General features: G+C 40.1%; 1 protein-coding gene across 1 annotated transcript in view; it reads left to right on the forward strand.

Moving 5' to 3' along the window:
* ZFAT (zinc finger and AT-hook domain containing) overlaps positions 1-26,962 on the forward strand; it is a 330,215-nt gene that overhangs the window by 6,435 nt on the left and 296,818 nt on the right. The window contains exon 2 of the mRNA XM_062187952.1: positions 17,084-17,205. The gene's annotated coding sequence lies outside the window, so the exon portion shown is untranslated. The remainder of the gene's footprint in view (positions 1-17,083; positions 17,206-26,962) is intronic.

The raw sequence follows: 26,962 nt of genomic DNA on the forward strand, positions 1-26,962 counted from the left end.
ACTGCACTCCCTGGCCACAGCAGAGAGCTGGCCTGGAAGAGGGGCAACCGGGACAGGATCGGTGCCCCGACCGGGACTAGAACCTGGTGTGCTAGAACCCGGTGTGCCGGCGCCGCAAGGCGGAGGATTAGCCTACTGAGCCACGGCGCCGGCCCTTCAAATTATAATTTTAACTCATTTGGAAAAAAAAAAAAAAACTGATAATGATTAAAAAAAGTTACACATTTTGTTACTCATTTTAAAAACCTAGTTTTTTAAAGATTTATTTTATTTGAAAGAGTTACAGAGGGAGTTAGATACAGAGAGAAAAATGGTTCACTCTCCAGATGGCCGCAACAGCTGGAGCTGCGCGAATCAGGACCCAGGAACTTCTTCTGGGTTTCCCACCTGGGTGCAGGGTCCCAAGGACTTGGGCCATCCTCTGCTGCTTTCCCAGGCACATTTAAGCAGGCAGCTGGATCGGAAGCTGAGAACCGGCACCAATACGGTGCTGAGGGCAGGGCTTTAACCCATTGTGCCACAGCGCTGGCCCCGAAAAGCCTAGTTCTGTATGCTTAGTTCTGTGTATGTTCTGTAATTGATGAAAAGTGCTGGAATGAATTTTGTACATGAGAAGTTAGAATCGTCTGAGGAAAGGTATAATGTAGTGAGTAAAACATTTGTGTAGCTGTATTACTTTTTCTTTGTAAAGCAGTGATTTTGAACCAGTGTTCTGTGGGTCAAACAGGTTCAATGTCAACCTTGTAGTTTTACTTTAAGTGTGCATGAGATTTCATTTGAGAGCAGGGTTCTTTTGTTTAAAAAGTGTGGTAACCATTGTTAGCGTATTTGATCTTACCACTCCCCTGCTTAAATCCTTGCCATGGTTTTTTATCATTAGTATTATGACTGATAAGACTTTAGCTCCAGCTTCATTCTTCATCTCTTATCAGTTTCCCTTCCTTTCCTTATAAACCCTCCATTCTGATCCTTCTCAAATTGTTTACTATTCCCCAGAGGAAAAAATGTGCCTTTTAAATTTCCATACCTTTGCACCTGGAACTGCCACCATTCTCAGATCAGTTAGGTAGCACCATGTTCCCTTGGAACCTTTGTCGTATTTCCATTCAAACACTTAGTACGTTGTTTTGGAAGTGTGGCCTCTTCTGAGAGCAGAAACCATGTCATTTATTTTGTATCCATGCTACTTGGTGTTCATTCAGTATTCAGATATCCGTTGAATGATTGCATTTAGAATTTGAAAAGTAGTAAAATAACTTGAATGCACAATCATGTGAATAAAACATTCCAGATACAGTCTGTGTAAAGCATTTTAAGCGATGGTGTCAGGCATTATGCTAAATATATAAATAGTACCACATTGTACTCATGAAGTATAATAAAGTCAAAAGATATATTATATGGAAAGATTAGATTAAGTTACAGTGGCTTAAGTGGTGCCTTGGATTTAGTCATCTAATCCTGAAAGTGAATTATGAAAGCATTGTAATAATAATTCTATATAGTCTTGGCTATTTCTTTAAATATTTCTTTATGATTATTCAAGTGTCAAGGCTCATAATATGAGCATTGCAGTATCCATCCTTAGAGGTTAAAAAAATGTGCCTTTGAGCTGTTCTGCCTGAATTCATATCACTCTCCTGCCTGTCAGTAGCTGTGTGGTCTTAGACATCTTTTTGTTTTTAAGATTTATTTATTTATTTGAAAGAGTTAGAGAGGAGTGAAGAAGGGAGAGGGGGAGAGAGAGAGAGCTTGAGAGAATGAGTGAGTGAGACAGATCTTTGATCCACTGATTCACACTCCAAATGGCTACAGGCACCAGGGCTGAGCCAAGTGGAAGCCAGAAGGGTCATCCAGGTGCAAGAGCCCAGAACATGGGCCATCTTCTGCTGCTTTTCCCCAGCCATCAACAAGGAGTTGGGTCGGAAATGGAGCAACTGGAACACGAACCAGTACCCGTACGGGGTACGGGATATGGGCATCATGGGCAACAGCTTTACCAAAAATTGCACAAGTTTCTTAATCATTCTGTAACTCCGTTTTCTCAACCTTAAAATGAAGAGAATTAATACTACCTTAACATTGCTGTTGTGAAGAATGTACATGACTTTATGCTTGTTAAAGACTTGAAAAATGTTAGATGGGGCAAGCATTTGGCATAGCGGTTAAGTTGCCACAAGGGGTCCCATCATTTCCATCTTTTAAAGGTAATAGCTTTAATGCATGAGTATCTGATTCAAAAGAGACAACATCCATGGTTTTACTTTCTGCAGTTTCAGTTATGGTCAACTGTGGTATAGAAATATGAAATGGAGAGTTCCAGAAATAAGCAATTCATAAGCTTGAAATTGCACTCTATTCTAAGTAGTGTGATGACATCTCTCACTGTCCTCTATCCCTCTCAGGATGTTTTTCCCTTTGTCTAGTATTCACCTCTGTATGCTGCCTGCCCCTCAGTAACTCAGTAACCATCTTTTTAATCAGAGCTACAGTCATGATATTGAAGTATTTGTGTTCAGGTAATCCGTAAGTAGTAGCCTAACATACATACCTAAGTCAGTCATTTTACTTTATCTCATGTGTCCCCTGTCTCATCTCACATTGTCACAAGAATGGTGACAATAAATACAATAAGATTTTGAGGGGCAGCATCGTGGCATAGCAGGTAAAGTGCCCACCTGCAAAGCCAGGTTCCCACATGGGTGCCAGTTTGTGTACTGGTTGCTTTACTTCTGAACCAATTCCCTACTAATGCACCTGGGAAAGCAGCAGAGGATGGCCCAAGTGCTTGGCCCACTGCACCCATGTGGTTGACCTGGAAGAAGCTCCTGGCTCTTGGTTTCTGCCCAGCCACGCCCAGCCTAATCCTTGTTGTAGCCATTTGGGGAGTGAATCAGCAGATGGAAGTTCTCTCTCTCTGTATCCCCCTCGCTGTCTGTAACTCTACCTTTCAAATAAATAAATATATCTCAAAAAATTTTTGAGACCAAATTTTCATAACTTTTATTATAGTATAGTGCTATAATTGTTCTATTTTATCATTAGTTGTTAGTAATCCCTTATTGTGCCTAAGTTATAAATTAAACTTTATCGTAAGTATGCAGGTATAGAAAAAAGCAGAGTTACAGGATTCAGTACAATTGGTGATTCTGGCATCCACTGTAGGGTGCTGGAACATGTGTCCCCTCAAGGGTAACGGAGGGGGAACTATTGTGTTGCTGTCTTTAAACTGATAACTGTTTCAGCACATTCAAAGTGTAAATTGCATTCTTGTTGGATGGATTGACTGATGCACTGATGTGCTAGACTTAAAACTTTTAAGCCTGACTGTTCCACTTCCAATCCAGCTCCCTGCTTATGGCCTGGGAAAGCAGTGGAGGATGGCCCATCCTTGGGCCCCTGCACCCACGTGGGGGACCCAGAAGAAGCTTCTGGTTCCTGGCTCAGCTCTAGCCGTTGCGGCCATTTGGGGAGTGAACCAGCAGATGGAAGACCCCTCTCTGTCTCTGTCTCTGCCTCTGTCTCTGCCTCTCTCTGTAACTCTTGTCTTTCATATAAAATAAAAAATCTTCAAAACAAAACTTAAGTTCTCCTGATATCTGTGGCTTAGTATTGTGTTCCTATGACCTGCATTTCTTGGTAGTTCCCCAAGAGAAGAGAGAGAGAAACAGAGAATAGAAATCCAATGACAAGTTCTTTAGTCTTAGCCTGTAATAAGTCCTAAACTTTGGTATTCCTTAGAAGATAAGTGTTCAGCTTTATTTTTTTTTCTTCATTTTCACACTGTATTTTTTTAACTTGGAAAAATAGATCTTTAAACATCTAAATTTGTTTTATTTCAGAAAGGCACATGTAAAAATTTTTTTTTTAATTAGTGAAGTTGTTTTTAAGCCCATTTTTCTACATATATACTTGCAGTAAGAGAAGTAGGCAAGGCATTAGTAATTTGTATCAGGAACTATGTACTATGAAATTCTGTTACATATTCACATTTAGGATATAAAGAAGAACTTATCAGAAGAAGAAATTTGTCTTTCAAAGTATTTTATAAAGAATTCATTTCTTACTATAGCAAATAATATTTTGTCCTTATAGCCTAGTTTAACTTTTGCACTCATGTGCTCTCAGTTAACAATTGAAATATAATGAAAAGTTGGCTGGGTAATTTTCTAAAAATATTTCATTGAAGGAATTTTAGCAAGTAATTTTCATTGTTTAGGCTAGCAGTCAGTAAGTTGAAAATGGGTGACTGGGATATAAAGATAAATGCCAGAAAGATAGTCGGGATCAGACACTTATTTTTCTATACTAATGACTTGCTGCAGAGTCTAGACTGTAAGGAGACTATAGGAATTTGGAAGCTCAGAATGAGACTGGAAAAGTGCTAGAATTTGAATAGTGTAAAGAAACAAAATAAGACATTAGCAAGGAATCATTTATCATCATCATCATCATCGTCATTTGAGAGACAGAGACAGAGAGCTCCCACCTGCCTGAAACAGCCTTGGTGAGTTGAGGGCCAGAGCCAGAGGCAGGACTAGGCTGGGTCAAAAGCCTGAGCTGATTGCATCCAGGTCTCCCAGCTGGGTAGCGGGAACCTAGTTATTTGAGCCATCGCCTGCTGCCTTCAGGGTCTGCATTGATAGGAAGCTGGAGTTAGGAAATAGAGCTGAGAATCAAACCCAGATACTGACCGGTGCCACAGCTCACTAGGCTAATCTTCTGCCTGCAGTGCCGGCACCCTGGGTTCTAGTCCTGGTTGGGGTGCCGGATTCTGTCCCAGTTGCTCCTCTTTCTTCCAGTCAAGCTCTCTGCTGTGGTCCGGGAAGGCAGTGGAGGATGGCCCAAGTGCTTGGGCCCTACACCCGCATGGGAGACCAGAAGGAAGCACCTGGCTCCTGGCTTCAGATCGACGCAGCGCCGGCCATAGCGACCATTTGGGTGATGAACCAACGAAAGGAAGACCTTTCTCTCTTAGTCTGTCTCTCACTGTCTAACTCTGCCTGTTAAATAAAATAAATAAATAAAAACCCCAGATACTTTGATATGGGCATCTTAAGCACAAAGATAAATGCTTGCCTCTAGAGGATCATTTTTAAATGCCAATAGTATGCTGGTTAGTCGTCTACCATGGGAAATTTGAATGCTTATACAATACACTGGTATTGTAATTAGAATACTAGTTCTTAATATCAGCATATTTTCCCTCAACTATCATTGTTGGAACTTTTATGGTATTTTTTGGTACATCCCCTGAAAATGATAGGCATTAGGTCATTTTAGGAAGAACAACTTCTAGAATAAGTTAAGTTCTGACCAAACCTCTTTCCTCTGTGAAAACCTCAGACACCATGTCTGATGTTGCCTAGCTTTGAAATCTCATTTCCCTTCAGCAGCATGCCTTTCCCTGTTTGTTAGGGCAAACAGCTTTTACTTTTTGCCTGAGTTCTTGTTCTGTGTTGTTGTTTAATCAGCAGGAACAATAGGGTTTGGGCATTTTCAAATGCCTTATGGATGTTTGTTTGTATAGCAGACTGAATTATAGAACTCACATCCAGTTCAGTTTGTTTAGTAGCATCTTCCATCCATGTTTTTCATCTACCCTTCCTTGCTTTAGAAGGTTTAGAATGATTACAATTGCTTCTCATTGAGCTAAATGTGTTTCTTTTACTTACTGGTCCTTGGCAATCTGGGGCTATATACGTGAAACTTTACTCTTCTTACATATAATAATTCTTAAGGCATTCAAAAATGACTGTTGTATCTTACTCTAGTCTTCTGTTTTGCCAAGCAGAGGGGGAAAAGAGCCCTGATTTTCAAACCACATACACATGGTGTGGTTTACAGATCTTTTCCCATCTATGTCTCTGAACTCATGACAAATTCTGTTTGTCAGTGTATATCTTAAGACACAGTGGCCAGAACTTAACTGACCACTTCAGATGTGGTCTGACCATTGCTGAATACAATGAAACTATTATCTGGCTACTACTATTAAAGCAACCTGAAATTTGCATTACTTTTTTTGGCAGCCACATTACTCTTTGATCATACTGAGTTTATGGTCAACTAAAACCCTGTCTCTTTTTCATGTGAACTGCTTTGAATCTAATCTCTCTCATTCTTTACTTGACAGTTGATGCTTTGAAAGTAAATGCAAGATGTTATGTGTTGCATTAGTATAAAAGTTTAAGTGAATTTATCTTTCTCAGATTTCATCCCATCTGACTATCCAGATATCAGCTAACATCTGTATAAAATAGCAGTTTTCATGGTACTGTCACATCTTTTACAATACCTATTTGAGAATCAGAATGGAAAAACAACTTTCCAACAAATCATGAATTGACAGATGTAGTACTTTGTTGCAAGATTTTTGATTACAGATCCCATACTCATTTCATCACTATTCATTCATTTAGTGTTTCCATATCAACATGGTAGGCACTATGTGTGGTGTTGGTATATCAGTGAGCAAGAAAGATTATAGTTTCTATCCTTCTGGTATTTATGACCTGGCGTATAAATAATTATATATATATATATACATATATATATATAACATATATACAATTACTACCAAATACTCAGCACTTTTTATGGGAAGGAACTGTGATAGATTTATTGTTCAAAAGTTTTTGTTTCCTCTATCAGGATCCTGTCTGTAGTAGGTTTGTATTTCCTACTCTGTTTTCATCACATTCTGCCAATGGGCATTTCTTGACCATTAAATTGTTAGAGAACCACCATATCCCATGTTGGAACAGATGTTTTCCATCTTGTAGTTCTGCCAGTGGCCCTTGCCCTTCATTTTGTGGAACCTGAATGCCTCAGCTAGAACTGGTTGCAGAATTATGAAGCAGAACTGAAACTGATTCATGATAGACATACAAAGTAAAATAAACACTTTGTTGTAAGGTACCATAACTTTGGAGTCTTTTCTTACCATCGTGTAATATTGCGCAAACAGTGATACAGACACATATATCCTGTACAAAGATAGATAAGACTTAGACATTATCCTCAAGGAGCTTCCCATCCTGGTGGATGCCTTAAGTTGCCATGGGTTATTTGAAGTTGAGGAAGAGAACATGTTTTATGAAACAGTTGTTGGAGTTGAGGATCTTTTTGGGCTATAACTTACCTCCAGGTTGAATTGGTCATTATGATGTAAATCTTGGTCTGTCACAATCTCTTATGTAGATCCTATAAGCATGTTTTCTATACCCTCATTCAGACCACCATTTTGAAAACAAATATTTAGGGGCCAGCATTGTGGTGTAGCAGGTTAAGCTGCTGCCTGTTATACCAACACTGGCATCCCGCGTTCAAATTTCCCATTGCCATTATCTGTATAAGGACCTCACTCTGTATGGGATTGTAGACAGAAAGTGTAGATTGGAATTCTGCAAGGAGTTTTATTTCCTCACCCTGAGAAGCTAAAGAAAATGTGGCTGGTATTCAGGGGAGTTTTGAAACCTTTGAAATTATTACCTGTAAAATTTTATGTAAATATGCATTGTTCTTACCCCTAGTTTTTATCAAACTATCAAAGAGAATCCTAACTCCCAACACTTCTGGCAAATCTTTTTTTTCTTTAAATAGCTTTATTAACATAATTTTTGTACAGTAAGCTACACATACTGAAAAGTGTACAATTTGGTAACTGTGACCATGTCTATGTGCCCATGAAACTGCCATCACAGTCAAGATACTGAATGTATCTGTCACCCCCAAAAGTTTTCTAGTCTTGATATTCCTTCTTGGCATTCTCTGGGCAACCACAATCTCTGCTCCTTCACTTTATATTTGTTTGCATGTCTTAAAAGTACAGTATTGGGGCCGGCACTGTGGCATAGTGGATAAAGCTGCCACCTGCAATGCCAGCATCCCATATGGGCACTGGTTCAAGTCCTGGCTGCTCCGCTTCTGATCCAGCTCTCTGCTATGTCCTGGGAAAGCAGTAGAAGATGGCCCAAGTCCTTGCGCCCTTGCACCCACATGGGAGACCCAAAAGAAGCTCTTGGCTCCTGGCTTTGGATAGGCGCAGCTCCGGCCATTGTGGCCATCTGGGGAATGAACCAGTGGATGGAAGATTTTCTGTGCCTCTGCCTCTCTGTAACTCTGCCTTTCAAATAAATAAATCTTTAAAAAAATTTTTTAAAAATCAAGCACACCCAAATACATGCATACATATGTAACAAGCAAAGAAAACAGAATTCTAGTTTCCATTTTTTTTTTTAAAGTACAGTATGTATGCTTTAGTTAAGCTCTTTTTTATTGCTGAATAGTAGTCCATTGTATGGGTATACCACTGTTTGTATGTACAGCCACCTGTTGATAGACATATGGGTTGTTTCTAGTTTTTGGCCTTTAAAAGATAAGCGTCAGTGAAGATCTATGTGTTTATATGGACATATGCTTTTCATTTTATGGACATGTATTTATATGGACATATGCTTTTCATTTCTCTTAGCTACATACAAGGAGTAGAATGGCTGAATCATATGGTAGGTATATATTTAACATCTTAAGGAACCAGTAAACTTTTCCAAAGTGGTTGTACCATTTTACATTCCCACTGGCCTTATGCTAGCACCTGGTATGGTGCATCTTGTTAATTATTGCCATACTAACTGGTGCATAAAGGTCTTTCATTTTGTTTTTAATTTTTCCCTAATGACTGGTGATGTTTAGAATCAGTTCTCATGCTTATTTGCCATACTTTTGTCTTTGTAAAGTGTTTGTTCATATATTCTCACATTTAAAAAAATATTTATTTATTTATTTGAAAATTACAGAGAGAAAGAGATCTTCCATTCACTGATTCACTCCCCAAGTGGCTACAACAGCCAGGACTGAGACAGGCAGGAGCCAGCAGCTTCATTCAGGTCTCCCACATGGGTGGCAGGGGCCCAAACACTTGAGCCATTTCTGCTGCTTTTCTGAGGCCATTGGCAGGGAGTTGGGTTGGAAGTAGAGCAGCTGGGATTGGAACTGGCATTCATGTGAGATGCCAGTGTCCCAGGTGGCAGCTTTACCTGCTATGCCACAACACTGGCCCTTCTCACTTTTAAAAATTGGGTGGATTGGTTTCTATTCAGTTTTGAGGATACTTTATATGTTCTGGATAAAAGTCATTTATTGGATTTATGATTTGCAGATCTTTTCTTGGTCTGTTTTGTCTCTCTGTTAGTACTGCCTTGAAGAACAAAGGCTTTATTTTTGATAATATATGATTTATTAGTTTATTCTTTTATGGATTATGCTTTTAGCATTTAGAATGATTTTACTTAATCTAGGATCACTTAGGTTTTCTCCCAGAAGTTTTCTTTTTTTAATATATTTATTTTATTTATTTATTTGAAAGGCAGGTTTATAGAGAGAAAGAGAGAGAGGTTTTCCATCCACTGGTTTACCCCCCCCCCGAGTAACTGCAACAGCCAGAGCTGGGCTGATCCGAAGCCAGGAGCTTCTTCTGGATCTCCCACATGGGTGCAGAGGCCCAAGAACTCGGGGCATCTTCTACTGCTTTCCCAGGCCATAGCAGAGAGCTGGATTGGAAGTAGAGCAGCTGGGACTTGAACAGCCTCTATTTGGGATACCAGCACTGCAGGCTACAGCTTTACCTGATACACCACAGCGCTAGCCCCCTCTCCAAGAAGTTTTACAGTTTTAGGTTTTATAGGTGTTCTAATTTGAGTTCAGTTTTGGATGTGGTTAAAATCCAAATACACAAAACATTTTCTTTCTTTATGGCAATTATTATAGCACGATTTTTCACTTGTTGAAAAATGATCTTTTTCCTATTGAATTGCCCTTGAATTTTTGTCAATAATCTTAGTCATCCAGGAGGCAAGTGTTGTAGTGCAGTATGTTAAGGTGCTGCTTAGGATGTCCACAACCCATAATAGAATGCCTGGGTTGGAGTCCTGCCCTGGCTTCCTATCTGACTTCCTGCAAATGCGCATTTGGGAGAAAGCAGATTGCTTTCTCATAGATGGTCCCTGCCGTCTATGTAGGAGACCTGGATGGAGTTCCAGGCAACTGACTTTGGACTGGCCTCCCACTGGGCATTGTGACTATTTGGGGTGTGAACCAGAATATAGAAGATCTGTATCTCTCTAACTCTGCCTTTCAAATAAATAAATACAGTTTAAAAATACAAAAAATCAGTTGTCTAGATATGAGGGGTCTTCAGAAAGTTGATGGAAAGTACGTGTTACTGAAAAATATGTATGACTTTCAAAAATTTTTTGCGGCCGGCGCCGCGGCTCACTAGGCTAATCCTCTGCCTCGTGGCGCCGGCACACCGGGTTCTAGTCCCGGTCGGGGCACCGATCCTGTCCCGGTTGCCCCTCTTCCGGGCCAGCTCTCTGCTGTGGCCAGGGAGTGCAGTGGAGGATGGCCCAAGTGCTTGGGCCCTGCACCCCATGGGAGACCAGGAGAAGCACCTGGCTCCTGCCTTCGGATCAGCGCGATGCGCCTGGCCGCAGCGCGCCTACCGCGGCAGCCATTGGAGAGTGAACCAACGGCAAAAGGAAGACCTTTCTCTCTGTCTCTCTCTCACTGTCCACTCTGCCTGTCAAAAAAAAAAATTTTTTTTTGCTTCAAAATAAATTCATCTTTTCATTTTTCCATGAACTTTTTAATGTACCCTAGTATGTGTGACTGTTTTTTGACTCTCTTCTGTTCCATTGAGATATCTATTTATCTTCACCCCAGTGCTACATTATTGATTACTGAAGCTTTTTAATAGGTGAGAAAATCATGTAATATTAGTTCCCAAATTTTGTTTTCCTTTTCCAGAATTGTTTTGACTGCTTTTTGTCCTTTCCTTATAAATTTTAGAATGCTTATTATTTCTTTAAACAGAGCTTACTGAGATTTTGATTAGGAGTGCATTGAAAATAAAGATCAATTTGAGGAAAATTGATACCTTAAAAATACTGAGTCTTCTGACCCAGGAACATGATAGAACACTTTTTAGGGCTTCTTTTTCTCAGCAATGTTTCATAGGTTTTAAGGCACAAGTCCTTTTTATTTGGGTCACATGTGAGTATATCTGTGTGTCAGTTGGGTTTCTCCGGAGAAACAGAACCGCCAGGATGTGTGTGGTTTGTGTGTGTGTGTGCATGCACATGTTTCTATGGAGATAGAGGGAGAGGCAATGGGTTTAAGAAATTGGTCCATGTAGATGTGGTGGTTGACAAGTTCCAAATTCTAGCATAGGTTGGGCTTTCTAGAATAGACTTGACGTAGAAATCCTTTACTAGAAAACTTGAGCTTTTTAAAAAATCATTTATTTATTTGAGAGTAAAGAGATACAGAGAGAGGAGAGAAAGAGAGATCTTCCATCCGCTGGTTCACTCCCCAGTGGCTGCACGGGGCTGGGGCAGGGCCAGGCCCAAGCCAGAAGACAGGAGCTTCTTCAAGTGGGTGCAGGAGCCCAAGCACTTGGGCCATCCTCCGCTGCCTTCAAGGCATATAAGCAGAAAGCTGGATCAGAAGTGGAGCAGCTGGGACTTGAACCATCACCCACAGGGGATGCCAGCACCACAGGTGGAGGCTTGGCCTACTACACCAGTGCTGGCTCCTAAATAAATAAATCCTTAAAAAAACACAGAGCTTAGAAGAAAAGATATAAATTCATATTTTAGGTTTCACCTTTATGCTGTGCTGTTTTTTCAGTCAAGTCAGATCACTTTTGAGTCCTAGTTCCATATCAGTAAAATGGACAAATAACCATTTCAGGGAGCCACTGTGAAACCACATGTGATGTTTTGTATGAAGAGCCTGAAACAGTGCTGTGAAGTAAGTGTAGCTCCCATTACTATACTGCTTCAACAACTGTTTAGCACTGTGTGCCAGGCATGATTCCAGATTCTGGATTACAGTAGTGAAAAACATGGGCAAGGTTCCTGCACTCATAGATCTTCTCTCTTCCACGTTGTCACAGAAGAGCCAGACAATAATGAGTTCAAGAGTAAACTAGTTTCAGGTTGTAATAAGTATAAAGAAAATCAAAGAAGAGGTGTGATAAATTAAGATGGGGAGCCCACTTCTAAGTGGGTAGTAGGAGAACACTTCCTTGAGGAGGTGACATTTGAGTAGAAACCTTAGGATTTGTTTTTATGAGCACTTTAAAAAAAAAATTGTTTCTTTGAAAAGCAGAATGAGAGAGAGGGAGAGACAGAGAGCTTCCTTCCATTGGTTCACTCCCCAAATGGCCACAACAGCCAGGGCTGGACCAGGCCGAATCCAGGAGCCCAGAGCTCCATTCAGGTCTCCTGTGTGGGTGGCAGGGGCCCAGGCACTTCCCCAGCTTTCCAGGTGCATTAGCACGGCGCTGGTTTGGAAATGGAGCTGCAGGGACTTAAATTGGTGCTCATATGGGATGCTGGTGTTTCAGGTGGCTGCTTAACCTAACTCTGTGCCACACTGCCAAGCCTCTCAGAACAATTTTAAGGAACCATGCACGTGAATTTCTGTGTAGAAACTATTCTGGCAGAGAGACTAGACAAGGCAAAGCCTCCAGCATGGGAAACGTGACCAATTGGAAGAACTGAGAGAAGCCTGGATATGCTGGTTGAGGGTAGTGGAGAAAGGAGGGACCCAACTAGTGCAGGGTCTTCTGTGGAACAAAAAGGAGATTGGATTTTAATCTAAGAACACAGGGAAGCTCTGGGGGAGGGAGTTAAGAATTGACAGAACTGTTAGATGGAAATGCTACCATGTACTTTAAGAAATACGAACCTAGCTGCGAGACATCAACAAGCTGTATAATTTAGTGTCTTGGATTTCTGGTTGCCCAAGAAACATTAAACAAGTTACTGGGGCCAGCACTGTGGTGTAGTGGGTAAAGCCACCGCCTGCGGTGCCAGCATCCCATTTGGGGGCCACTTCCAATCCAGCTCTCTGCTATTTCCTGGGAAAGCAGTAGAAGATGGTCCAGGTCCTCGGCCCCTGCACCCGTGTGGGAGATCTGGAAGAAGCTCCTGGCTCCTGGCTTTGGATTGGCGCAGCTCTGGCCGTTGCAGCCAATTGGGTAGTGAAGCAGCCAATGAAAGACCTCTTTACCTACCTACCTACCTACCTCCCTACCTCTCCTCTCCCTGTGTAACTGTGACTTTCAAGTGAATAAATAACTCTTAAAAAAAACACTTATTTTCCTGATAGAAAATTTCCTGCAAGACTTTAGCAAAGCCACCCTGGGTAATTGGGGCAAATACTGTTTTCTAGCTTTCACATTTGTACACACTTGGATATGTTTTCAAAAATATTGTTTTGTGGTTTTCTTTTCCTTTTATAAGTCAACAGAGTAGTTGACTAGTGTGGCAGTGGAAAGTAGACCTTTGGTTTCAGATATGATCATAATTATTGGCCACAGAGAAACATTCAGTAAATGTTAACAAATGTTTATTCTGGAATTTGATGCCATTAGAGAATCATGAAATTATTGAGCTGATTGAACTTTAAAAGTTAGTCTTAATTCCTTCTTTTATAGAAAAGAAAACTTAGAACTAAAGAGGTTTAGTGGCTCACATTATATGAGCTAATATTAGAAAGTAAAATAAATCTGGTTTTTATTATGCTCCTGGTTGTAGAATAGGAGGGAGTCGAGGCAAGATAGTTTAGCAGTGAAAGAGCAGTGACATCATCTTGCTTTGTATCTGCTGCATTCTTCTCTGTTGCTCTCTCTGTTTTGTACCTATGCTGTTTTATACTTATCCTTGGAGTGAGGCTATTGCGGTGAGCAGACAGCCCTTCACTTAGTGTGGAAACAGGCACCTAAATAAACAGTTGCCATATAAGTTATATGTCTTGATAAAGGCAAGAATAGTATGTTGTGGGAGTACATGATGGGTAAAGTATGTTAAGTGTTTCTTTAAGTTTAGAATCTGTTTACCTGTAGAGTTGGATGTGCGTGGGCCTGCCTTTCAGTTTAGTATGCATTATATTGCTGAAATAATTTGACTTTTCCTGTACCTTTTTTTTTCTCCCTACTCCCATTCATAGTTCTGGGCTAAACATAAGTCAGTTTGAAAGCCGTAGTCAGGGTTAATCTGTATCTAACCTGTAAGACCAGTCTTGTCAGTTACTGTGACAGCAACATGTCTGCAAGTTTAATGTGAGAAGAGTTGGAGCATGTATTTGACAGTTAAAAGACGCCACTTGTGACTCTTGTATCCCATATCACAGTGCCTGGGTTCAAGTCCTTACTTATATTTCCAATTCCAGCTTTCTGCTAATGCGTACTCTGGGAGGCATCAGTTAATGGCTGATGTATTTCGGTTCCTGCCACACATGTGGGAGATTCAGGCTCTGTTGCTGGTATTTGAGGGGTGAACCAGGGGGTAGAAGACTCCTCTCTTCCTTTGTCTGTCTCTCTCAAGTAAATGAAAACAAAAAAAGTGTTTAAAGAGTACTTGATGTTGAATATATATATTCCCCCTCTCAAGTGATGCAATTTTTATTAATAATGCTTAATTTTTTTAAAATTATGAAAGAAAACTGAGAAGCAGCAATCTTTTCATTTATTAATTTTGACTTGTGTTTCACTTTGACTAATTTTTTACTTTTATTTTGGGAATGTGGCCAATCCTAAGAATACTAGCACATGAAGCTTATTGTTGATGTTATAACATGTTCTGAATTTTAAAAGAAGGCACTAAAAATGCATGAGATAAAGTAGTACTGCTATAATTAAGGAGAAACAGTAGTTTCCTTTTGAGCCTTTTTCTTTCAAGAGATTGTAATTTTCGATAAAACCCAAACATTATCCCTTGGGCAGGTGTGTTTTATTCTTGCTTTTGATTCTGTGCTACAAAGTTTGATTAAAAAGGAAAGATACTAACTTTTTGTCTCCCATACAAAGAATGTCCATATTTGTATTTTCTAAGACTCATTTCCATACTCCTGAGCCTATCATTGTTTAAAGAATAATACCTTTTATCTACCAAAGAATGTCTTTCTCACACATGTGTGTGTGCTTATACAAAATCAAAACTGCAAATTTGATAGACTTTGTAGAGAATATTAGGTGATTCCTGACAACTCCATTATATTTGCCCGGAGTGTTAGATGGCAGCCAGTTTTGGCAGTCTAATATATATGGTTGGTGACCTGGTATTATCTTTCTCTTAGGTCGTATGAGTATAAAACTATCCATTTCCATTAACTACCTCTTAGGCCTTAAGAAGAAGTGAGCCAGAATCTGAGAAGTTAAACTGAGAAAATTGAACTCAAATGAGTAGCTGGAAGTATAATAAAACCAAACTTGAGGGACCAAACTATTAAAGTATTTTCTATGAAAATGTGAATAAGTTCTCCAGAGTGACTGATTTTAGCCTGTATAGTAAACATCTTCAGCTGAACTAGACATAAAACTGTCAGTTCTCTGCACATCTCATTGCAGTAACTGATCATCCTTCTCGGTTCACAGCATGGCACAGGTACGGGAATAGATCCTGGAGCCAGCTCCTGGGCTTATAGTCCTGTTTATCAGTTGCTGTGACTGAATACATTGCTTTCTGTCTCATTTTCTTGATGTACAAAAAGAGGAAAATACTGGTACATACCTGATAGTGTTATTGTAGAATTAAATGAGTTCATATATGTAAGCACTTAGAACATTGCCTCAAGCATAGTGAGCACTTTATGCACATTAACTATTCTTAATGATGAGTCTCTATCATGCACGTTTTAAGTGGCTGCATTTAGTAGTGAATTTTCCATGGAAAATTTGGCATTTGGATTGGGTCTTGAAGGATAACAGCATTTATAAAAGTAGATATGAGGAATTGAAAATGTATAAGCTGCATGAACAAAGTTGTTAAGGGGAAGTAAGGAGTCTTCATGTTAGCTGTGTGTCTGCCACTAAAACCAGCATTTTTCTAAAAAAATTATTTATTTGAAAGGCAGTTGGAGGGAGTTAGGGAAGGAGAAAAGGGGGAGGGAGGGGGATGGAGAGAGAGAGAGAGACAAAGAGAAAGAGAGAGAGGAGAGGTAGGTCAATCTTCTATCTGCTGGTTCACTGCCCAAGTGACCACAACAGCCAGGGCTGAGCCAGGCTGAAGCCTGGAACTCCATCTGGGGTCTCTCATGTATGTGGCAGGGGTCTAAATACTTGGACCAGTCTTCTGTTTTCTCAGGCGTACTAGCAGGGAGGTGGATTGGACTCAAATTGGCACCTATATGGGATGTCTGTATTGCACATGATTTAACCCACTGAATTACAATGCCAGCCCTGAGCTCAGCATTTGATGGACAGTACATTTTATTACCCAGTCCTCACAATTACCCTACATGATATGTATTTATTTTTTAAGGTTTACTTTTTTATTTATTTGAAAGGCAGAGGGAGGGAGTAAGGGAGGGAGGGAGGGAGGAGGAGAGAAAGAAAGAGAAATATGAATATCTTCCAATCTCTGGTTCAGTCCACAAATGGCCATAGTGGCTGGGACTGGGGCTGGGCCAGGCCAAAGCCAGTAGCCAGGAACACCATCCTGGTCTCCTACAAACATAGCAGGGACCCAAAACTTGAGCCATATTCCACTGCCTTTCCAGGTGCATTACCAGAGAGCTGGAGCAAAAGCAGAGCAGCTGGGACTCAACCAGGTGCTCTGATGTGGGATGCAGACATAGCAAGTGGCAGCTAAATTCACTGCTCCACAATGCTGGCCCCAGGATAGGTATTTTAAATTGTCGTTTTACAGATGGGAAAGAAGTCAATGAAAAGTAAGGTCACTTTCCCAGAGTCAAAAAGTTAAATGTTTGTCCTACTTTTGTCAGAATGTAAAGCTCTAGTTCTCAGTTATTATCTAATGCTGCCTTCTTGGGAGTAGATAAAAGATCAGTGCTCCAGGGTTGGAGTTAAAATTATTAAGAGTTGTAGTATTGAGGATGCATGTGAGAGGGCTTGGCTACTGTGTTTGCAGTTATTCCAAAATATTAGAATGCAGGTCTTTGCCAAATATGTTATTTTCCTTGTGATTCTGTGCTTATGGAAGTGCTGATGTTTTTCTGAACCAGGAATAGTGCTATTTTATTTATTGAAGGCTTTTTTTTTTTTTTAAACTAGAAAATACACAAGTTTCTCCAAAGCATTCTGATTGACGACTTGGATTTCAAAGCTTCCACACAATCGTGTTGCCTAGAATTGACTGCTGTTTGAGTACCCTTTCAGTTCCCTGCTTCAGACAGGTATGTATAGTTCTGATTCCCAATCTTCAGCATTTGTGGTTTCATGTTTGTGAGATTTGTTTGGAATATGATTAGGATAATCTTAATTCTGTTATGGTTTATTCATTCCATCATATAGCTACTTGTCACAACAATCTTTCTTTTGAAACTTTTAAGGAATCCATACTCATACTTTTTTTTCTTTACGCCACTGACTTTTCCCAGGCTTTAATTTCAAAATTTTCTAACCCCTTGTATTACTTCCTTCCATTATTAGCAGGCAGTTGTTGTTTTCACCTTTGGGACTTGAATGCTTCACAAGAAGACTTAAATGAGCTAGAATCTTATTATCTGAGATCTTTCTCTAAAATATGTATACTTTCCTCTGCTTTCAAAATTTTTTGATTGATTTTACTTAAAAGAGAGACATGGAGATTTCTGCTGTCTGCTGGTTCACTTCCCAAGAAGCCCAGGCTAGGGCAGGCTAATGCCAGGAACTAGGAGCTCAACCTAGGTCTCCCACATGGGCGGCAAGGATCCAGCTATGCTTGAGCCATCACTTGCTGTGTGTCTCAGGATGTGCACTAGCAGGAAGCTGGAGTCGAGAGCAGAGCAGGGACTCAAACCAGGATACTCCAGTATGGGATGAAGGTGTCCAAAACTGTAGCTCAACTCAAATCTCTAGGCAGATACCAGCCCCTTTCCATTTCCCTTTGCTGTTTTTTTTTTTTTTTTTTTTTTTTTTTTAAGATTTTGTTTGTTTATCTAAGGGGTAGAGTTATAGACAGAGAGGGAGAGAGAAAGGTCTTCCATCCATTGGTTCACTCCCTAAATGGCCACAATGGCTGGAGCTGGGCTGATCCAAAGCCAGGAAGGAGACAGGAGCTTCTTCTGGGTCTCCCAAGGACTTGGGCCATCATCTGTTGCTTTCCCAGGCCATAGCAGAGAGCTGGAATGGAAGAGGGGGAGCTGGGACATGAATTGGTGCCCATACAGGATGCTGGCACTGCGTGCAGAGGTTTAGCCTACTATGCCACCATGCCAGCCCTTCCCTTTGCTTTTAAGAAGGAAGAATATCAGACAAACAGATATCAGAGAGTTAGCAAAAAAATTTGAAAAGCAAAAACATTCAGAGTTTCTCAGCAGTTGTTTAACACCTTTGCAGACTTGTAACACCTTTGCAGACTTGTAACACCTTTGCAGATTTATAACACCTTTGCAGTTTCACCTATAGGTAAATTTCTTCTGCGTACTTCAGGAAATAGTAGAGGCCCTGTGGGATTCTAGAAAGAAGAAAGAAGTCTCAACTTTGTCTTCACATAGTTTGGACGCATTTGATATATTTTTGCTTGATATTTCCATTTGTCCTTCAGGTTAGCTGTAGAGTAGCCAGTTTAACATTGTATATTCATTTGTAAATTATTACTGAATAAGTTGATACTGAAGTGAATGTAACATGAGAATATTTAAATTGTCTTGAAACCTATTGGTATTATCCTTAGAATTCTTGACATTATTTGTTAATGAAAAATAAGCATTTTGGGATTTTTAAATGTAATTTTAACTTATGTAACATTAAAAGAAATGATGTTTTTCACTTGAAAAAATAAAGTATGTTTGATTATTACTTAATTTACACAGTAGTTTTTTCTTGAAATACTATTTAAATTGCTTTTTAATACCAGTGCATTCTGGAAAAGGAACACTCAGCAAAGTGAAGAGGCAACCGACACAATGGGAGAAATTATTTGCAAACTGTGCAACTAATAAAGGATTAATAACCAGAACATATAAAGAGATCAAGAAATTCTACAACAACAAAACAAACAATCTAAAGAAATGCGCAAAGGACTTAAACAGGCATTTTTCAAAAGAGGAAATCCAAATGGCCAACAGACACATGAAAAAATGTTCAGGATCACTAGCTGTCAGGAAATGTAAATCAAAACCACAATGAGGTTTCACCTCACCACAGTTAGAATGGCTTTCATACAGAAATCAACAAACAACAAATGCTGGTGAGGATGTGAGGAAAAAGGTACCCTAATCCACTATTGATGGGAATGTAAACGTATAGCCACTGTGGAAGATAGTATGGCAATAACTCAGAAATCTGAATATAGAGCTACCATATGACTCAGCCATCCACTCCTGGGAATTTACCCAAGGAAATGAAATCAGCATTTGAAAGAGTTATCTGTACCCCTGTGTTTATTGCAGCTCAGTTCACAATAGCTAAGATTATGGAATCTACCCAAATGCCTGTCAACTGAAGACTGGATAAAGAAATTATGGGCTTTTTACTCTGTGGAATACTACACAGTGGTAAAAAAAATAATAAATCCAGTCATTTGCAACAAAATAGACAAATCTGGATAACATCATACTTAGTGAAATAAGCCAGTCCTAAAGGGACAAGTACCATATGTTCTTGCTGATCTGTGATAACTAATAGAGCACCACCTAAAAGGAAATCTGTAGAACTGAAATTGACACTTTGAGAAGCAATGACTTGAATAGCCCTTGTCCTGACTATCGAGGAACAGTTTTTACTTTTTTTTTTTTTTTTTCTTAATGGAGAATGGGACTGGGAATGGGAGAAGGAAGAGGAGGTGGGGTGGGATTAGGCGTAAGAGGACTCACTAAATTCCTAAAGTTGTACTTATGAAATTTGCACTCATTAATTAAGTGGTTATTTTTTGGGGAAAAAAGCTATTATTACAAGTATGAATATAAACAATATCTTTGGAGAAAAAAGAAATTATGGATATATGCACCAAGGAATACTACACAGCCTGTAATAATACTCAAAAATCCTGTTGTTTGCAACAAAATGGATGAGTCTGGAAAGCATCATACTTAGTGAAATAACCTAGTCCCAAAAAGGACAAATACTATATGGTCTCCTTGATCTGTGATAACTAATAGAACACCTAAAAGGTAATCTATAGAAGTGAAATTAATACTTAAAGATGTAGTGACTCTGAACAGCCCTTGACTATTGAGAAACAATTTTTTTTCATATAATTTGTTGAACTGTTTTCTTAGTATAGAGTTAATCATATGTGTATAAATTTAATTGAAAATAGATCTTTGTAAAAAATTAAGATTGGGAAGAGGAGATGGAGGAGGAAGAGGTGTGTGAGGGTGGGTACAGTAGGAAGAATCACTGTATTCCTAAAGTTGTATTTATGAAAAGCATGAAGTTTGTACTCCTTAAGTAAAAGGTTTTTTGAGGGAAAAATACCAGTGCATTTAAAATTCACTGTGGAGTGGGCATTTGGTGCAGCGGTTAAGATGCCGGTGTCCCTTATTGGATACCTGGGTTCAAGTCTCTGCTCCACTTCCAATTCAGCTTCCAGCTCAAATGCAGTGTGGGAGGCAACCAGTGATGGCTTAAGTAGCTAGGATCCTGCCATCCAAGTAGGATACCCAAATGGAGTTCCGGGTTTCTGGATTCATTCTGGCCCAGCCCTGGGTGTTGAGGGCATTTGGAGAGTGAATCACTGGATAGAAGATCTCTCTTTTGGCCTTTCAAATCAATAAATAATACTTAACAAAAATTCATTAGAGGAACTTGAAGGAACTCTAAATTATGTTATTAAGTGAAAAAGATAATTAAAACCAATTTTTATTTTTCACAACTTCAAATTTTTAAGATTTTCTTAACCGAAAAGTAAGGAAAAAATAAAAAAATATTATGTATATGTGTTATATCATCACTATAAATGGGTTCTCTTAGCCAAATAGGTGCAAATAAGGCTTCTAGCATTACTGACTTTTTTTTGCCCATTTTAGTTAATGCCATGTCAAGTGTAACTCTGAAGAACCCTGTTTTAGTCACATGGACCACATCTCTCATGATTGTCAGGTCATGCAGATGCAGCCTCTGGCTTTCAGGTGGAAAGTTTTCAAGAAAATGTGAGTACAGACCTACCAACATGATTAACATCCATGCAGATACAATGCTTTACATTTCAGATGTGTTTTATAAATTTAATTTTAGTTATATTTAATCTTCACAACCTCTCTTTGAGAGCTTTCTTTCATGTTGTAGAATTCTTTTATTTTTTAGACTGGGAAACTGATTTAGAGCAGGTAATGACTTAACTTCAGCCCACATAGTTAGTATTAAGGGGACGTACAAGGAGTTGAAGGCACCGTTGTGAACTCTTCCAGGAAACTATAAACAGACTTTGTGAATGATAAATTAGGAGGGTTATTTATCTCTGTTGTCTAGAGAAAAATTTTTCTTAAGTATAGTGTTAAGTAGATTTTTTTTTATCAGAAAGGCTTGAAAAAAGAATATTTAAAGCTCATGGGTTAATTTCTGAAAATTAATTGCTCTGAATGTTCAAAAATAGTAAGCATGCTTCAGGGCAGGACACCTCCTTAAGGTTATAAACATATTATCAGTGTTACTAAGGCTCACAATTAGTTTTCTTAAAATTCCTGTTTGCCAAAATGTCTTTTTGTTTGTATATTGAGGAAGAAGTTGGCAGATTTCCTCCAGATGTGGATTTTGAAAGTTAGGCTTTGGTGAAATGAAGTTTGCATTTTAGTGCTATTCTCTAGGATTATGTAAAACTTAGATGTTGTGGGTTGGCTTATAGGGCACATGAATCAGGGAAAGCACACTAGAATCTGTATTGGTTGTCAGTTTTGTTCCGGGTGCAGTTCATGGTGTTTACCACTCTAAAACAGAAGTTGGAATCCATGCACACCCGGTTACATGAAGAAAGAGATTCTGCTTTTCAGTTATTCAATGCCATAGACCACAGATCTGCTCACTCAGTTTATCCTGATTTGAGTGGTCTTAAAAACTCAGAGTTAGCTATGTTGTTGTTCACTAGTTTTACCATACCTATGACCAACGTTTTCAGTGGGCAGTATTTTAAGAATCCAGAGTGCTGGCTCCCATTCAGTTCACTATCAGTTTTGATTATGGTCAAGAATTGTGGGGGATAACATTCTGAATATTCTATAGTTTTAAGAGGAGGATTTGGCCATTTTATCCAAAGTATTTCCCTATCCTACTTTCTTTTCTGGGTTTGAAGCATCCCAATGCAGACTATGTCAAGTAAATACCTAATGAATCAGTCTTATATAAATGTATGGCACCCGTGTTACAGAAAGCCAAGTTACACTTTCTTTGTGAAGAATAATGGAGAAACTGTATAATTATACTGAAGTGATAGACTAAATTATCCAATAGTACTTTCTGTGTTTTACCTTCACCCTCTACCCAAAATGCAACAGTCATTTAATCTGTAATACCATCACTCCATTTTGAGTAGTTGTTCTCACAGTTCTGGAGGCTGGGAAGTCCAAAATCAAGGCCCCAGCGTCCGTGATGGAAGGCAGAAGGGCAAGAGATGCTCTCAGGGGAATAGGGAGGAAGAGTGGGAAGAGGCCAAATTCATCCCCACCCCCCACCCCCAAAACTCACTCCAGAAATAACTAACCAACTCCCAAGGTAGTGGCATTAATCCATTCATGAGAGCAGAACCCTCATGACCTAATCACTTCTTAAAGGTCCCACTTCTTTTAAAATTTTATTTGAAAGAGAGTGAAAAAGAGGGAAAGAGAGATCAATCTCCTATCCGCTGGTTTACTCCCCAAATGCCCACAACAACCAGGGCTGGGCCAAGCAGAAGTCAGGAGCTAGAAAGTCTCCCACACAGGTGACAGGAACCCAACAATTGAGTTCCTGCTGTCTCTGAGAGTGTGCGTTAGTAGGAAGCAGGAATCAGGGGCAGACCCGGAACTCAAACTCAGGCACTCCAATATTGTGTGCAGTTATACCAGGCAGTGTCTGAATGCTATGCCAAATCCCTGTCTCTCTTTTTTTTTTTTTTTTTTGACAGGCAGAGTGGACAGTGAGAGAGAGAGACAGAGAGAAAGGTCTTCCTTTGCCATTGGTTCACCCTCCAATGGCTGCCACGGCCGGTGCACTGCGGCCAGCACACCGCGCTGATCCGAAGGCAGGAGTCAGGTGCTTCTCCTGGTCTCCCATGGGGTGCAGGGCCCAAGCACTTGGGCCATCCTCCACTGCACTCCCGGGCCACAGCAGAGAGCTGGCCTGGAAAAGGGGCAACTGGGACAGAATCCGGTGCCCCGACCGGGACTAGAACCTGGTGTGCCGGCGCCTCAGGCAGAAGATTAGTCTATTGAGCCTCGGCGCTGGCCCAAATCCCTGTCTTAAGATTGTTTTATTGCGGCCGGCGCCGTGGCTTAACAGGCTAATCCTCCACCTTGTGGCGCCAGCACACCGGGTTCTAGTCCCGGTCAGGGCACCGATCCTGTCCCGGTTGCCCCTCTTCCAGGCCAGCTCTCTGCTGTGGCCAGGGAGTGCAGTGGAGGATGGCCCAAGTTCTTGGGCCCTGCACCCCATGGGAGACCAGGAGAAGCCCCTGGCTCCTGCCATCGGAACAGCGCGGTGCGCCGGCCGCAGCGCGCCTACCGCGGCGGCCATTGGAGGGTGAACCAACGGCAAAAAGGAAGACCTTTCTCTCTGTCTCCTTCTATTGTCCACTCTGCCTGTCAAAAAAAAAAAAAAAAAAAAAGATTGTTTTATTGGGAGTCAAGTTTCCAATGTGTGAATTTTGGGGTGCACATTCAAACAACAATTCTGTTGGAAGATAGTGTCTTCATTATGAATGATCACATTTTAGAAAGATGAGCTTTCTGGTTGGACAAATTTATGGTAACATGGCATACATTGTATATGGATATTCATAAAATGCCTTTAATAGATAAACACAATAATGCTTGTTAGCACTATTCCAGTCAACAGCTCTGGACAGCAGATTGTGTGTATGCTTTGTCCATTTTTATAAAAATGTGTTATTAGAAAATTCAAATGCTAATGGTAAGAAAGGTGAATTGCACATATGTAATGTGTGGCAAAGATGAAAATTATAAAGCATGACAAAAATGGTATATCTTTGGTCTCAGCCTCCTCTCATTAGACTTGCTTTCCTATTATATATTTGATTATGAATAAAAGAATATAATTAAGGAATTTTAGAAGATATAGATTGCTTATTATGATGAAAGATTGTATCTAGATTATATTTTAATTACTGAAGATATTTTATAATGGATATTCTTGTAAAATTAATTATTTAGCTTTTATACATTTAATTTTCATATTTTCAAGAATATATTATACAAAGGTATGGCATTTAACAAAATGCCCTTAAGACCTAAAGAATCTATGTGTTATGTGTGTGAGTTAACTACAGTAGTGCTGATAAAAAATCCTTTTGGTCAGACTTTGAGAAGACTGAACTGAGAATAGAGAAGGAAATGGTTTAAATGAGAGAGTTGTAATAACTGTTTCATTGCACCTTAATGTACAGCATCCTCATTAGTCAAGTATCTTGTGCCTACCTAGGCATGGAATAACTATTTTTTCATCTAGTTTAAAACTGCAAAGTTTCAGTTGTACAACAGCTTTTGTAAATAGCCACTATAGCCACTGGATTTGTTTTTTAAGTATTTGTCTTCAAGAACAATCAAGGTCATCTTGTATCCGTAGCGACCATATTATTTCCAGCATTATTTCTGTAATGGTTAGAATTATTTACAACATTTAAACAGAAGTGATTTAGAATATAGTCTTTAAATATTACCACAGTAAATATCTGTGGCTGCAATCCTTTTTTTTTTTTTTTTTTAATTAATTTATTTGAAAGTCACTCTTACAGAAAGAAAAGAGGAGAGAGAGACAGAGATCTTCCATCCACTGGTGCATCCCTTAGATGGTTGCAACAGCTAGGGCCAGGCCAGGTCAAAGCCAGGAGTCAGGGGGGCAGTGCCATGGTGCAGCAGATTAATCCTCTGCCTGCGGCACTGGCATCCCATATGGGCAGGGGTTCTAGTCCTGGCTACTGCACTTCCAATCCAACTCTCTGCTATGGCCTAGGAAAACAGTGGAAGATGGCCCAAGTCCTTGGGCCCCTGTACCCACGTGGGAGACTGGGAAGAAGTGCCTGACTCCTGGCTTCAGATAGGTGCAGCTCTGGCCATTGCAGCCATTTGGGGAGTGAACCAATGGAAGGAAGACTTTTCTCTCTGTTTCTCCCTCTCACTGACCGTAACTCTGCCTCTCAAAAAAATAAATAAAATCTTAAAAAAAAAATCCAGGAGTCAGGAGATTCTTCCAGGTCTTCCACATGGGTGGCAGCTCCCAAGTACTTGGCCCATCTTCTGCAGCTTTTCCCAGGCCACTAGCAGGGAGCTGGATCGGAAGTGGAGCAGCAGGACATGAACTGACACCCATATGGGATGCTGGCGTCTTAGGCTATAGCTTTAGCTGCTACGCCAAAATGCTGGCCTCTGCAGTCCTTTATTGTTTGTGGGGAAAAAATTTTAAAAATTAGGAGCCTTTCAAAATTGTGTCTGTTGGCTTTTTCAGTAGTTATCCTGGAAATCATACTTGTGCTTGTGTAAAGAAATCATTGTAACTTAATTTTAGACTTTTGTTGTTTTAATAGATAATTTTTATAGAGAAATTATTATTTAATATCTTTTAGATGAAAGGTAATCTTGGTTTTGAGGGAGTGTGATTTGCTGTATTTCGCTTAATCTTTGTCTTTCCACAAAGTGGTATGAGAAGCAAAATAGTTTAAGCATGTTGCGTTATACACAAAGATCATGTGTATAACGTAATATACAATGTGTATTCCTATATACACATTGTGTGTGTGTGTGTGTGTGTGTGTATATATATATATATACATATATATATGTAATGTGTATTCCTCTTATTATCCACTTTACTCATTTCCATGGACGGTGTGTTCCTAACCTAAACTAACCAGATAGGAGAGGAAAAAATAGAATCTTAATATAAATCTTCTGCCACTGAAACCCACTATATTCATTATTCTCTACAGTAGGATGTTTTTACTAGTAAAAGAGATCACTTCTAATAGTATCAGGGCAACAAATTAGAACTATTCCGGCGGCCGGTGCTGCGGCTCAATAGGCTAATCCTCCGCCTGCAGCGCTGGCACACCGGGTTCTAGTCCCAGTCAGGGTGCCGGATTCTGTCCCAGTTGCCCCTCTTCCAGGCCAGCTCTCTGCTGTGGCCTGGGAGTGCAGTGGAGGATGGCCCAGGTCCTTGGCCCCTGCACCCACATGGGAGACCAGAAGAAGCACCCGGCTCCTGGCTTCAGATCAGCGCGGTGCGCCGGCCACAGTGCGCCGGCCATTGGAGGGTGAACCAACGGCAAAAGGAAGACCTTTCTCTCTGTCTCTCTCTCTCACTGTCCACTCTGCCTGTCAAAAAACAAAAACAAAAACAAAAACTATTCCGGGAAAGGTGAGGTGTATGGTCACTATAATCAGTAGAGTTGTTTTGTGTGTGTGTGTGTGTGTTTTAGATTTACTTATTTATTTTGAAAGTTAGAGTTAGAGAGAGAAGGGGAGAGACAGAGAAAGATCTTCTGTCTGCTGGTTCACTCCCCAGATGGCCACACGGGCCAGCACTGGGCTAAGCTGAAGCCGGGAACCGGGGGCTTCATCCAGATCTCCCATGTGGGTGCAGGGGCCTAAACATGTGGGCCATGTTGTGCTGCCTTCCCAGGTGCATTAGCAGGGAGCTGGATTGGAAGTGGAGCAGCCAGGACATGAACCAATGCCCATATGGGATGCCAGTGTTGCAAGTGGCAGCTTTACCCACTGTTCCATGTTGGTTCCTATTATTTTGAAACTCTAGATTTAGGAGAGAAAAACCCAGTTTTGCATGTATCAGAAAAATATGCCCTCA

This window comes from Lepus europaeus, chromosome 4 (assembly GCF_033115175.1).
Source record: "Lepus europaeus isolate LE1 chromosome 4, mLepTim1.pri, whole genome shotgun sequence".
In the NCBI taxonomy this organism is placed as follows: domain Eukaryota; kingdom Metazoa; phylum Chordata; class Mammalia; order Lagomorpha; family Leporidae; genus Lepus; species Lepus europaeus.